We start from the raw sequence: 14680 nt of genomic DNA, 5'->3' as shown, positions 1-14680 counted from the left end.
ATCCATCCGCACCGTCTTGCGATGGCTCGAGTTAGGCCTAACTGTTATCTCCACCTCTTCCGCCTTTCATGCCACAGATGCCTATGCCCAATCGCTCTGTGGTCCCGTTCCCAATTATGCCAGGCTTTCTCTGGCTCGGGCCTCCATTGCTCTGTCTAGGGCTGGAATACTTTTCTTGATCGATTCCTTGTCCTGAGGTCCGAGCTTGACATCACCTCCTCTGAGGTTTTTCTGAGTCCACTGGGATCAGCTCCTGCCCTCCCCCGCCCCTCACCCTCTTCCACCCCCACTCCCTTATTCCTGATCTCAAGCCCCTTTTGTTTGTTTTCTTTATGTCACTTTCTTCAGCTTGACTCCTTGTATTGATATTCTTTTGTTTGTCTTTTGCCGTCGTTGGGGTAGGTACAAAGCGTTACATAAAGTAGCACCTCAGGGGCTGGGGCGTGGCTCAGTACCAGAGACTTCCTGTGGGAGGTCCTGGGTTCAGCCCCCATCACCGCAATAAATAGTAAAGATGAAAACCAAATGTGAGTGAGTACTTAGAGCGAGGGTCGGAGGATCACGTGCCTCCCTGGACCACAGCTGCACAGGGGCAAACGCCTCCTTTCCATCTGTCAGCCCGGGGGGGGGGGGAACGGGGTGGGGATGGGGTGGAGGGGGGTGATGGGGAGAGGAGGCCCCTCCACTGGAGCCTGCAGCTGCCGTTAAGGACTCCTCTTACAATGTCCCTTTGGGGCTGGGCGGCGGCCTCCCGTTGTGGCACCTGCACCTAGCCCACAGTGCCTTTCCTGGTTTGGGGGTGGGGGGCCCGCATCTTATGAAGAAAACAGCTTCCCCAAGCTCTTGTGTTTGAACAGGTGCTCTGGGCAGGTGAGCATCCCTAGGGCTCAGGTCTGGGGGAGGAGCCCTTTCGTTCCTTTGTTCCCCGAGCCCGAGGCTGCCAGGAGACCAGCTGCCTGGCGCAGGTCAGCCCGCGCTGGGTGTCCGGGCTTCCCAGGCCTCTCTCTCTTTCTCTTCCCTCAATAGGTTCCCCAGGCCCACTCTCACAAGCCTGGTCCTATCGCTCTGCCACGCAGCTGGTCTCAAAAATGATGTCACTGCCCCTCTCGCAGCCTGAACGGGCTCTCCTACCCCGCTGGTCTTATACACCCAGGAGAAGGGGGAGAGTGGTCCAGGGTGGGGCCGGATCCCACCTCTCCGCTGATGGATGACGGCACCAGCCTCCTGCCGTGTAGGTGGGTGACTGGGAGTGACTAATGTGCGAGCTGTGTTGCTAAAAATTAACCCAGGGACCGTGTTTGGCGGAGGGGGGCAGGGGTGTGTGGGGAAGGAGCAGGGACTGAAATGCTGTGTGGTCGGTGTTCCCCTGGCCTGCCTCCCTCCCCTTCCTACCAGCCTTCTGCTCTGCCGCAGGCCAGAAGCCCTTTCCTCCCCCCGCCCAAATTCCAGGGAGGAAAGTGGGCTCCACTGCAGGTGTCACACAGGGTGGGAAAACATAAAAATCCTCCAGATGGGATTATCTCCACAGCTTCCTTTTGCTGGGGCTCCTGGTCTTGCCTCCTCCCTGCACTTCGGGACGGAGAGGGGAGGCTTCCTGGGGGAGAGGGGTGTGAGGTCAGGGTCAGAGAGATGCTTGGGAGTGGGGCTGAGCTTGTGAAACAGGAGAGTGAGGGTAAGGGAGGTAAACAAAGGTAGGGCCTGGGATGTGCCAGGTCACAGAAGGAGGAGGATATCCGGTTACCGAGGATCAAGGTTCCGTGAATGAGAACATTCCTACCAAGGTAGGGGAGAGCGGTGGGCTCTTGAAACTTGGTTCTGGACGCATAAAAAGGTCTTGGGCATGGAAAAGGGCTTTGTCGGCACATATTTTTAAAACGTGCTTGAAGAAGTGACCGCACAATACTGTCGGCTCCCCCAGCTGAGTGCGGGGGTGGGGCTGGGGCTGCAGAAATGAGAGAGACTCGGGATTCCCCAAGGTCAAGAGAGACGTCAGCTCGACAGGCAAGGCAGCTGCCTGGTCCTACGTTGATGAGTGGATGAAATGATTTTAAGGAGAGTGTGCTCTCAGAGATAGCAGAACAAGATGCTGACCCCTGGTGGTGACCCCAGAACACTGCGGCTCTGGGTCCTGCCCACAGGGTCCTATCCTGTGGCTCTTCCTCTCCTTTCTGTTCTGTAGTCCAAGAAACCAGGTGGATCGTTGTGAGTTCGAGGCCAGTCTGGTCTACAAACAAACAAATTAAAACAAAAAGAATCCTGAGCCTTCATTTGTCCTCTAGTTCTTTACTGGAATCACTCTGATGCTGTATTTAGTTTCCACTGCATTTTGTTGTTTGTGTTGTTTTGTTTTTTGAGACAGGGTTTCTCTGTGTTAGCCTTGGCTGTCCTGGATTCTCGTGGTAGACCAGGCTGGCCTCGAACTCACTGCGGTCCACTTGCCTCTGCCTCCCGAGTGCACCACCACGCCCGGCCTCTGTTGCTTCTTGCATCTCATAGCCTGTACCCTACTCACCTCTGTTTCCTGCCAGCTCAGGGCCTGGTGGAGGCAGAGCTCGGAGCAGCTCTGTTCCTGTGGAGGTTCAGATAAAATAAATCCTTCACTGGGCAGGAGGAGGAGCCACACTCGCTAGCCTGCCAGACACTGCCATTTCTGCCCTAGAGAGAGACTTCAAGCTCAGCCAGTCTTCCCTTTCTGGAGGTTGGCCCTTCAAAAGAGAACAGGCAACTATATACAGAAACAATGTATATATTATACAATGTTGCATGTGAGTGTCTTTCCCAACAGCTCCTATGTAGTCACATAGACTTGCTCCGACCCGCAGGTTCACTCAGTAAGCTCTCAGGGTGACAGGCCCGTGGAACTCTCCAGATTCCTCCCGACCCTCCTTCTCTGCTCCCAAGCACCAGCTTGGTGGTTCAAGTGCAGCAGAGGACTTAACAGTACCGGCAACCCCTCCGCTACCCCCTTCCTTGTCATTCTGGTCCTGGGGCTTTGGGCTGGACCCCAGAGCTGGGGGAATAGTGCACAGGAGGGGCTCTGGAGACAGGAGTTTAAAGACAGCTGGGCAGTAGAGACAGATCTCTGGTGACGGGGTGGGGGCGTGGGAGGAGGAGGAGGAGGATGGGCAGGGCGGTTTATAACCCCAGCACCCCAAAGGCTGAGGCAGGAGGCGCTCAAGTTTGAGATCAGCCAGGGCTGCATATTGAGACACTGTCTCAGAAAGCAAGAAAAATGCAAAAATCCAAAAATCCAAAACGAGAAGAACAAGAAAACAAATATGGTAAGAGTGTATCTGTAGGGTGTTGAGTGTAGACTGTTCTAAATCTCTGAAAGTCCGGTGTGGCGGCGCACGCCTTTAATCCCAGCACTCGGGAGGCAGAGGCAGGCGTTTCGCTGTGTGTTCGAGGCCAGCCTGGTCTACAAAGCGAGTCCAGGACAGCCAAAGCTACACAGAGAAACCCTGTCTCAAAAAACAAAAAAACAAAACAAAACAAAACAAAATCTCTGAACTGCAGTGGAGTGCATCTTCCTTCCCTGGGAAGTGGGAGACCAGGAGACCTATGCCTCCCATCTGCACAGCACCCTCCGTGGGGTTGGTAGCCTCTCTCACAGTCAGATGAAGCCCTTGGAAGGCTAGGATGCCTTTGGAGATGCTCCGTCTGCACCCAGCCGGAGGCGAGGTGGTCACACCTATATGTAGGACTTGTATCAGCGCTGGGTGCAGCCAGCCCTCTGGGCGGGGGGTGGGGGGGGGTGAGGAGGCGGACACCCGGATGGATGCACACCAGCTGGTTAGGCTCATTTGTAGATTAACAATTAAGCAGCAGGAGGAAACCAGGCTCCAGGTGCTGCCGGAGGTTTGCGGGCCCCAAACCGAGGGAGAGAGACAGTCATGCAAACTCTGGACTTGCTTGAAGTGGGGTGGGAAGGAGAGGCGACAAGACACCCCAGTACAGTCGGCTGGGCATCGCCCTCATCACCCTCGCCCATCTCCACCCAGGGCTGACGGCTGAATTGCAGAGGCAGGCTCTCTCCTGGAGGCGGAGCCGCCACGAGCAGGGTGTGGGTGGACATGGGGACTCTGCCTAGTGTTTCTCGCGGGGAGCTGGGAGGGGAGCAGGTGGCAGCGCTCAAGTGAGTAACCGCCGCCTAGCAGCAGCAGCAGCAGCAGCAGCAGCCAGAAATCCGGGAGATTTGACAAGGCCCGCTCTGCCCGGCTGGGACCGTATTGCACAAGCCAGGCCCTTCCTTGCACACGTCTTGCACACCGGGGCCCTCCTTGCCCACGTCCACTCAACGCCTCCACCCCCCCCCCCCCGCTTGGCCTTACACGCAACGCGTCCCCCTATGGGGATAACCTCCCTCCTACGTCCAAGCCTGGAGGTCCCGTCTCTCCTCAGGCGAGAGAGGCGGGCAGGGGGCGGGTTGTGGTCCCCGCTGCCTGGAAGAGCGGCAGGGCGGAATCGCCCTCTGCTGGCACACTCCAGCACTGTCACCTGGCTTCCAGGCTTTCAGCCCTTCCTTGACTTGGTTTTTTTGAAATCAGGCCTCACCACACCACCACAGAATGTATTGACCTTAGTCTGTTTTCTTTTAAAAATTTTATTATGTTTTAACGTTTTAATTAATTGAGCAAGTGTATCTAGTTCAAAGGACACCTGTGGGAGTCAGTGCCCTTCCACCACCACGTGGGTCCTGGGGGTCAAATTCAGGGTGCCTCAGCCAGGTGGGGTGGCACACACCTGTAATTCCAGCATTCAAGGAGGCAGAGGCGGGCAGATCTCTCTGAATTGGAGGCCAGCCGGGTCTATAAAGCAAGTCCAGGACAGCCAAGGCTACACAGAGAAGCCCCATCTGGAAAAACCAAACCAAACCAACTAACCAAACAGATAAAACCAAGTTCAAGTTTCCTCCCTTGGCAGCAGGTGCCCTTTCCCACTGAGCCGCCCCACCAGCCCCTGCTACAGTCTCCTAAGCATGTTAGATAGGGTACGTGGCCATTTGTATTAAATGCCTTTTACTTTCCAAGCCTTGACTCTGGAGCCAGGCAAACTCCAGTCCCTGTCCTGGGAACTTGTTCCGTCTGCCCCTGGGGAACCTTCCTCAACACAGTGCCGCGGAAAGGCATGCTGCACAGGCTGCGGTGAAGGCCACAGCGCCATGTGTGCCACGCCAGCCGTCATCCTGTGCAGGACTGGTCTCCAGCCACCTGGCCCCGGGAGCCTGCCTGGTGCTCTTCTTCCTCCTGCGCCATCAAGGAAAGAGGAGCTGGAGGCCACTGCCTCTTTGACCTGGCTCTGTTCCCAGCCCTGAATGGCCCCATTGTTTTTCCAGTGCACCTGGCACTTCCTCTGTCCTCTCGGCCTCTGCCCAGACAGTGGCATGTCTCTCATTTCCCCCTGGCTCTGCTATGCCGCTCTCTCCTGGAAGCCATGATGTCCTTGGTCACTGGGTTTCCCTCTTGCCACTCACTGTGTTATTTCTTTTGTTGTTTCGGTTTTTGTTTTGTTTTGTTTTTTTGTTTTTTGTCCCCCTTCTCCCCAGATGGGGTTTCTCTATGCAGCCTTGGCTGTGTCCTGGCCTTGAACTCAGAGATCCACCTGCCTCTTACTCCCAAGTGCTCGGATTAAAGGCATGTGCCACCTCACCTGGCTCCGGCTGCGTTTTTTAAAATTTTGAGCCGGGGTTTCTCTGTGTAGCCTTGTCTGTTCTGGACTCACGTTGTAGATGAGGCTAGCCTCAAACTCACTGCGATCCACCTGCCTCTGCCTCCCTAGTGCTGGGATTAAAGGCGTGCGCCACCACTGCCTGGCTCCAGCAGCAATTTTAATTAAATGGCATTCGGGTACATATATTTTTGTCTAGATTCTTTTTCTTTTTTTCTTTTTCTTTGAGACAGGGTTTCTCTGTGTAGCCTTGGCTGACCTGGACTCTTTTTGTAGAACAGGCTGGCCTCTTCACAGTGATCCACCTGCCTCTGCTTCCCGACTCCTGGGATTAAAGACGTGCACCATCACCGCCCAGTTAGATTCTTTTCATAGAATGTGAGATTCTTTTCATAGAATGTATCTTCATGAAAGACCAGGGCTTTTTAAAGACAGGATCTTGCTATGTCTCCCAGACTCACCTGGAGCTCAATAGACAGTACAGGCTGACTTCATTGATTTTTGTTTTTTTGTTTTGAGATGGTCTCACTATGTAACTCTGGTTGGCCTGGAAATTGATACGGAGATCAGGTTAGCCTTGAACTCATGCCTCTTGAGTGCTAGGATTGCATATATGTGGCACTATTCTCAGTGCTTTGTTTGTTTGGGTTTTTTTGAAACATGGTCTCTCTGTGTAGCCTTGGCTGTCCTGGACTCGCTTTGTAGACCAAGCTGGCTTTGAACTCACAGCGATCCTCCTGCCTCTGCCTCCCAAGTGCTGGGATTAAAGGCGTGCGCCACCGCGTCCGGCTTGTTCTCAGTGCTTTGTGGGAGGTCCTGTTCATGCGTGTGCATGCCTGTGGATGCACCTGCACATGTGTGTGCAGATTATGTGAAAACCAGAGGTCAGTGTTGGTGTCTTTCTCAATTACTGTCCCCGTGCCCTGTGCCCAGGAGACTTTTTCAGAGTTTTGCTTGACTTCTCTGGTTCCTAAGAGAGGACCTGGCACCCAGCATAGTTTGTATGACTGTGAATAGACAGACCCACCTTTCTCTTCTAAAAGCCAACAGTGCCACTTACGACCAGTAGAGGGCACTAGTACACAGCCCCTAGGATGCCTCTGGGCGCTATGAGAGATAATTATAAAGCCATCTATCTCTCTTTCCACTTTGTGAGTGCTCCTAGCGCTGGAACCAGCAGGACCTTCCCCTCCCTCCCCCAGCTACTGGTCCTGGCAGCCTGGAGCTTGCATGCCCTGGGCCAAATCATCCAGAAGCTCCTCAGTGCCTGAGGTCAGGATACCCTGCCTGGCGGCTTGGACACACCTCTTAGGCAGCTGATGCCTCCAGACTGGATCACACCCTGACCCTGCCTCTGTAAAATGACAGCAATGGCTCTGGTGTGCTGCGAGCTCACAGATTTGCTGTGAGCTAAGAACGGAGATGTCTTATGAGTATAAACATAAGAGGAACGTGACATACACACACTTTTGACTGTTGCAAGGCTAAATGAAGGGGGTTTATGGAAGAGATTAAGACAGTGAAGGGAGAAGGAAGTTAAAAATAACAAGTGCCTTTCACCAAGCGCTTATTAGGAGCCAAGGCTGAGGAAAGTGATCCGCAAATATTGTCTAATTATAGGCAACACTTACACAGTGCTGACCTCGGGCCAGGAGCTGTGTTTAAGTGCCCCATGCATACAAACTGCTCAGACTCGCATGACTCAGGGAGGAAGGCTGTATCCCTGAGGTGTTTCCACTCAGGAGAGGGAGGCATGAAATGCTTAAGTAACTGGCTTCAGAACAGTCAGGCAAAGGGGCTGGGGTCCAACTCAGGGCTATTTGCCTCCTGAAGTGGGCGCTTAAGTCACAGCCATGCCCCGAAGGAGAGATCTTCCACATCCCCATAGTAAAGCCTGTCAGAAACAGACTGTGGACAAGTGTGCTTGAGTCCCGACTACCTACCTCACACACCATGCTTCCGTAACTATACCTCCCACAGGGGCAAGAGGACAGAGGACTGTAAGAAGTGGCACAGGGTTCTTCCTGTGGGGCAGGGCAGATTCGGGCAAGGCAGAGCTTGGGGAGCTGGGAGCTTGAAGCCATGGATAGGAGGAGGATGGGCCATCTTCTGGCGGGCCTTCAGGAGCAGGCCGCCTGACGGGCTGTGTACCTGTCTCTAGAGCCTGGCCTCCTCCCACACCCTGAGAGGCTACGCTGGGGGAGGTGAGAACAGCCCCAAGCCTGCCACAAGCTCATCTCCTGATGCCTAGGCTGTTAAATAATCTGCTCTCTGTCTACACTTGGAAAAAGAGTCATGACTCAGCAGACAGGCTGCGGGGCATGAGAAACGGACCTAGGACCATCACCTGATGGCTAGCTGCTCCTGAAGTGACCTGAAGGCTGGCTATAGCTCAGGTTCCCCAGCCCTTGCTGGGAGGTGGCCCTGCCTGGCCTACAGGAAACAGTCCTAAAGTGGCTCAGTGTTTGGACACTTGTGGTGTGAGTGCCCAGTAGATCATCTTGCTTTTATGGGCTGCACAGCTAAGGCTGCCCACCGCCTCTCTGAGCCCACCCGCAGCCTCCTGGGAGGTGGACCGCCAGCTCTGCCCCACAGCCAGCTGTTTCTCGTCTTGGAGATGCCACTGGCTCATCTGGGCCCTCCACTCTTTTGGGCCCTCTGCCGAGGCCTTTTGGAGAGGAAAGGAGAGCCTAAGAAACCAGACAAAGGGATCTGGGCAAACAGAACAGGGACAGAGGCCTTTGGCTGCAGTGGACACTCAAAGCTGTTCCATCCCATCCACCACAGCCCACCGAGTCACTGCTGTCATGACCTACTCCCCCGCCCTGCCCCTCAGAAGGAAGTACTTGCACACTCTGGTGGCCACTGGAGAGGGTGGATACAAACACAGCCTTTAGGGAACAGGGGTCAGGCACAAGCCTTTATTCTGGATATACCCCTGGCCAGATGTTTGAAGACCAACTGGTCTCACATTCAAGATGACTTGGATTTCATTCCCAGCACCAAACACAAACAAGCAGCCCCCCAAGACAACAACAACAACAACAGAAAACATGATTGTGACCACCCATTTCTGTACCTTTTAGTATCTGCCAGCCTTGCTGATGGATGCCTGCAATCCCAGTTACTCATGGAGCTGAGGCAGGGGGATTGGAAATTCGAGGCTTGCCTCGGCTACAGAATGAGTTCTCTACAGGTGTCCAGAGCCTGTATAGACTCCGTTTCAACATGAAAAATAAAAATCCTGGGCTGAGTGTGGTGGCACACGCCTTTAATTCCTGCACTCGGGAGGCAGAGGCAGGTGGATCGCAGTGAGTTCGAGGCCATCCTGGTCTACAAAGAGAGTCCAGGACAGCCAAGGCTACACAGAGAGACCCTGTCTCGAAAAACCAAAATAAATAAATAAATAAAAATAAAATGGAATAAGTAAGTAAATAAAGACTGGGGATGCAACTCAGAAATAGAGCACTCACTTAGAATGTCCCAGTCCCAGGATGGAAAATAAATAAGCAAATGACTAAGGTTGGGGGCGTAGCCCGGTCTGTAGCAGACCCTCTCCCACCTCTTGTACCGCTCACTCCCAGATCCCGTGCCTGCTCCGGTACTTCCCGGGACTCTACCTTCCTCAGGAGTTTATGGCACCTGGATTTTCAGAGTGTGGCCCTAGGCCCAGAAGACATGGGCCCCAAAGGTAACCCAGCATGTTGCCTACACAGAGAAGGACCTGCTCTCCTTTGGCAGTCTGCCTTGCTTGGCTCTCCAGGCAGTCTTGTGGGGCTTGTCAGCAGTAACCAGAGCTGGCTCCATGGCTGAAAGCAGTAGGAACACTGTTTCTTGGCAACCGGGGCACAGTACACAAGATCCAGCTGGTCACCTGTGCGGGCAGGTCAGTCCCCCGCAGCCTCCAGAGCGGCCCCTGCTGGCTAGAGGCATGAAACATTTCTACCCCAGTGCATCTGCGCTTCTAGCCTGAGCTAGGGGCTCTTTTCCCTTCCCCCCCCTCTCTTTTTTTTTTCTGTTCCCTTAAAAAATATATATAACCGGGCATGGTGGCACACGCCTTTAATCCCAGCACTTGGGAGGTAGAGAGAGGTGGAGAGATGTGAGTTCGAGGCCAGCCTGGTCTACAAAGTGAGCCTAGAACTGCCAAGATAACACAGAGAAACCCTGTCTCGAAAAACTAACAAAACAATGTACATATTATATTGGTACTTATTATATGTAATGTGTATTATATATTGTTTGATATATGTGTGTATATATATATATATCATATATATAGGTGCTGAACCTTCATAAGGTGCATACACACCTTGCATACCAATGTGTTACCCTTTCATCTGTCTTTTCCTTCAAGTTTTTTGTTTGTTGTTTTGTAGTTTTTCAAGACAGGATTTCTCTGTGTAGCCCTGGATGTCCTGGACTCACTTTGTAGACCAGGCTGGCCTTGAACTCACATAGCTTGTCCTGCCTCTGCTTCCCAAGTGCTGAGTGGCTTACAGGCCTGTGCTACGACACCTGGCTCTTCTTTCAAGTTTTTGTTGTTTTGGTTTTTTTTTAGACAGGGATTCTCTGTGTGGCCCTGGCCATCCTAGAACTCTCTGTAAACCAGATGGGCCTCAGACTCACAGAGATCTGCCTGTCTTGGCCTCCCAAGTCCTGGGACTAAAGGCATGGACCACCACTGTGGGGTTTTTTTGTTTGTTTGTTTGTTTGGTTGGTTGGTTTTTCAAGACAGTTTCTCTGTGTATCCCTGGCTGTCCTGGACTCACTTTTGTAGATCAGGCTGGTCTCGAACTCACAGCAATCCACCTGCCTCTGCCTCCCGAGTGCTGGGATTACAGGTGTGCGCCACCACACCAGGCTTCTTTCAAGTTTTAATTTGTTTTGTGTGGATGTTTTGCCTGAGGTGGTGGTTAGTTTTTATGTTAGCTTGACACAGGCTAGAGGTCATTTTAGAAGAAGGAATCTCAATTGAGAAAATAACCCCTCCAGATTGCTCTACTGGTAAGCTTGTGGCATGCCTTTTTAATTAGAGAGCAGTGTTTGTGGGTGGTGCCACCTGTGGGCTGGTGGTCCTGGGTTCTGTAAGAAAGCAGGCTGAGCAGGCCATGAGGAGCAAGCCAGTGAGCAGCACTCTCCTCTGCCTCTGCATCAGCTCCTGCCTCAAGTTTCTTCCTGAGTTGGTTTTGGTCAATGTGTTTTATCACAAAAGTAAGAATCCAAAGTAAGACAGCCCTAGTGTGCGTGCCTGAACTTACGTGGGGCCTGAAGAGACTGTCGAAGCCCTTGGGACTGTATGTGCACAGTTATGCGCTGCCATTCAGGTGCTGGGAATCGAACCCGGGGCCTCTGCAACAGCAACCAGTGCTCTTATGACTGAGCCACCTTTCCAGCCAGCCAGAAGTCTTGCTTTTCCTAACATGATGAAATGTTATTTTTGGCTTTTCTTTTCTTTTTTTTTATTAAAAAAATATTACATATGCAGTATTCTGCCTGCATGTACTCCTCCTGCACAACAGAAAGGGGCACCAGATCTCACTATAGATGGTTATAAGCCACCATGTGGTTGCTGGGATTTGAACTCAGGACTTCTGGAACAGCAGGTAGTTCTCTTTTTTTTTTTTTTTTTTTTTTTTTTTTTGTTTTTTCAAGACAGGGTTTCTCTGTGTAGCGTGGCTGTTCTGGACTCACTTTGTAGACCAGGCTGGCCTCAAACTTACAGCGATCCACCTGCCTCTGCCTCCTGAGTGCTGGGATTAAAGGCGTGCACCACCACCGCCCGGCTCAGATAGTTCTCTTAACCACTGAGCCATCTCTCCAGCTCCCTTTTTTGTTTGTTTGTTTTTCAAGACAGGGTTTCTCTCTGTACCCTTGGCTGTCCTGGACTCACTTTGTAGACCAGGCTGGCCTGGAACTCACAGCGATCCCCCTGCCTCTGCTTTCCCGAGTGCTGGGAACATGGTGAAACTTACCAAACAAAAATCACTTTTTTTTTTTTGCCCCAGCTCTGTAGTAACACATGGAAGTCAGAAGTAACCACTTTAGCTTCCTCTCTGGGAGACAACAGCAGCCGCGGTGTGCCTGTGAGGCCACAGGGGCCAGGCATGTGAACCCTGCCCCATTACTTCTCAGCATGTGACAGCCTTTTGGGGCCACAGCTGCCTAAATACCAAAGCAGCATCACCTTACAGGGCCAGTTTAAGACGAAAGACAAGACAAAGTGAGGAGAGCTGCCAGCACAGCCCCTGGCACAAAGCCGGAGCATCCAGCAGGATCCCCGCTCCGGGGTAGGTCTCCCACATCCTCCGCACCTGACACGGAGCTCTACTCATTTATCTTACTCTGATACTTTAAGGAGCCATGCTCTGCCCTCCCCACCCCAGCCACTCCCGGCTGGTTTTCCCAGGTACTGTCTCCTCTGCTTGGAATCTTTCCTGGGTTTAGAAACTGCTTCAGGAGCTGGCCATGATGGCACCTGCCTTTAATCCCAGCACTCGGGAGGCAGAGGCAGGTGGATCCGTGTGAGTTTGAGGCCAGCCTGGTCTACAAAGCCAGTCCAGTTCAGCCAGGACTACACAGAGAAGCCCTGTCTGGAGAAAAGAAAAAAAAAAGCTTAGCCGGGTGGTGGTGGGGCACGCAGCAAATCAGAGAGCGCGTAACAACTTTCTCCACCATCTGCAGGCTGAGCTAGAGTGCGGTGAATATTCAGGAGGCAGAGGCAGCAGCAGGTGAGTTCGAGGGCAGCCAGGGCTACAGAGAAACCCTGTCTCAAAAAACCAAACCAACCAACCAACCAACCCCCCCCCCAAAAAAAACCTTAAAACCTGTACATATTTTATGCATACCAGTGTTTCTACCTGCATGTGTGGATGTGCATGGCTGGTGCGCACTGAGGTCAGAGGGCGCTGGATCTCCTGGACTGGAGTTAAGGACGTTGGTGAGGACCCACATCCGGGTCCTTCCTGAGAGCAGCTGAACCATTTTCGCCAGCCCTTGTGTTTTGCTCTCCCCCTCCCTGCCCGCCCCCCAGGCCGGGTTCCTTGCGGCTCAGGCTGGCCACCTCCCCAATGCTGAGATTACCGGCCCGCGCTACCGCGCCCAGCTATTAACCTCATTCCCGCACCGTTGCTTGTATGGGTCTAACGGAAAAAGGAGGGGCCTGAGAATCCAGGGCATTCAGCTCTAATCGCACCCCGTGGCCCCTCGGGGCTGGCTGGAACCGGTTCGGACGCCAAAGTCTCTCCAGACCCGCCGCGCGCGGCAAGTTTCCACGCGCCCCCGCCCACCCCCACCCGGGCGGTGATGACGTCTGTTTGCATACAACCGAGCCAAAGGAAGCGTTGGCTCAGCGACGATTTGCATACTCTCGCGCTATTGGCTGGGAGGGCGGCGCGGCAGCCAATGGCTGGCGGCGAGGCCCCGGTGATGTAATGGAATCCTGGCTGGGCACCGCGGGCTCCCAGCGGACGGCGCGGTGACGTAGCGGCTTCCCCGACCGCACCCGGCGAGCGGGGCCTGGCGCGGGCAGCCTGGGGCTCGACCCGGGCTCGGCGCTGCTCCGGGGGCCGCCGCGTTCCTTCCGCTGTTCCGGTGGCGGGTCCCCTGGAGGGGAGCTCGAGCCAGATCCGGTCTCGGGCGAGGCGACAGAAATCTGGAATCTGACACCGGAGGATGGCCTGCCCCTCTGGGAGTGCAATTACGTGGACTTCGCACTTGGCTGGCCACGCAGCTCCGAGACGCAGCTTTTGGCTATTGGGGACAGGGACGACGGGACTGTGATTTTTGTAGCTCTGAAGTTACAGAGGATTTTTGATGTGTTTTTAATCAAGAGCCCTGGCTCTGATTTGTGGGAATTTGTGTGCTTTAACTTCCCCCATTTCCGGCCTGGTGACCTGGGCCACTTTCTCATCTTAGCCCAGATGTTCCTCAGTGGCAAAAACAACAATGTGGAAACACTTGGTGAAGCACGGGGAAGGAAAGACGCTCTTTCTTCCCGCCCCAGTCCAGTGGCCTTCTTGAACCCTGGGTTAGCCCCTGGGAAACTCTCTCTAGGTGTCCCCATTTTTTACCTTTTTTTTTTTTTTTTTTTTTGCCCTTGAGTATATGCTTAAACCTGGGGGTAGGCAGGGGGGTACCCCAGCCAAGTGGTTATCGATCCTGAGGTCGAAGAAGGAACCTATGAAGGGAATCCCCTTTGCAGCCCCAGGCACATTCTGGGTGACACCTAGGCAGGGGAGTCCCTGCTGGGCCCAGCAGGTTAGCTAGCCCCTCCACATCCTCTCACCCAGGCAGGGAGGATGTGAGGTGAATGGTGGCTCCCCAACTCTGAGAGGCTGAATCCAGGTCACCAAATGTGGTAGATTGCCTTGGGCCTTGTGGTTCATCGTGGCTTACTGTTTTTCCACCCTTGGGACCTTCATCTTGTCCCTGTCTCAATACCCTTTGAATTTGGGACAGCCTAGCCTCCATGGAGTGTTCTCTCTCCATTTCTAGACCTATCTTTTTCACAATGTACCCCGCATTCTCTTCCTCCGGGGTGGCCTCGGGATTGGCCCTCCTCCATCACACCTCCCTCCTGTCAGCAAGTCGGCTGGAGGCCTCTTGGTCTTCAGGCCGACTGTGTAATATCCCTCCCTCCAAGCAGAATCCGCCCTTTGCTGCAGGGCTTTGGGTCTTCCTGTCTCAGGAGCTCCCCAGAATGTGGGTCAGTACTAATGAGACTGTGGTTTTCCCTAACTCCTCCTAGAAGTCAAGCCTTACAAACGTGGGCAGTGGTCGTGGGATTTGGGCAGAAAGATGACGAGGAGAGGACACCATGGTGCGTAGACGGTGCCTTCTAGGAGTTAAAAAATCAGGCTGTGGAGCTGCTTGGTCTTTTACTAGCTGAGGAAGTCAGTTAAGGGAACCACAGTGGGGCTATTTATGGGATATGTGTTGTGACACCAAGAGGTCACCGTGCCCTGTCTGTGTAGCCCCTCCTACCAAATAAACACCAGCTGGGCAAAGCCAG

The sequence above is a fragment of the Acomys minous genome, assembly GCF_964271855.1.
Source record: "Acomys minous genome assembly, chromosome: 12".
NCBI classification, from domain to species: domain Eukaryota; kingdom Metazoa; phylum Chordata; class Mammalia; order Rodentia; family Muridae; genus Acomys; species Acomys minous.
The sequence above is the reverse complement of the archived record's forward strand: the minus strand, read 5'-3'. Positions refer to the sequence as shown.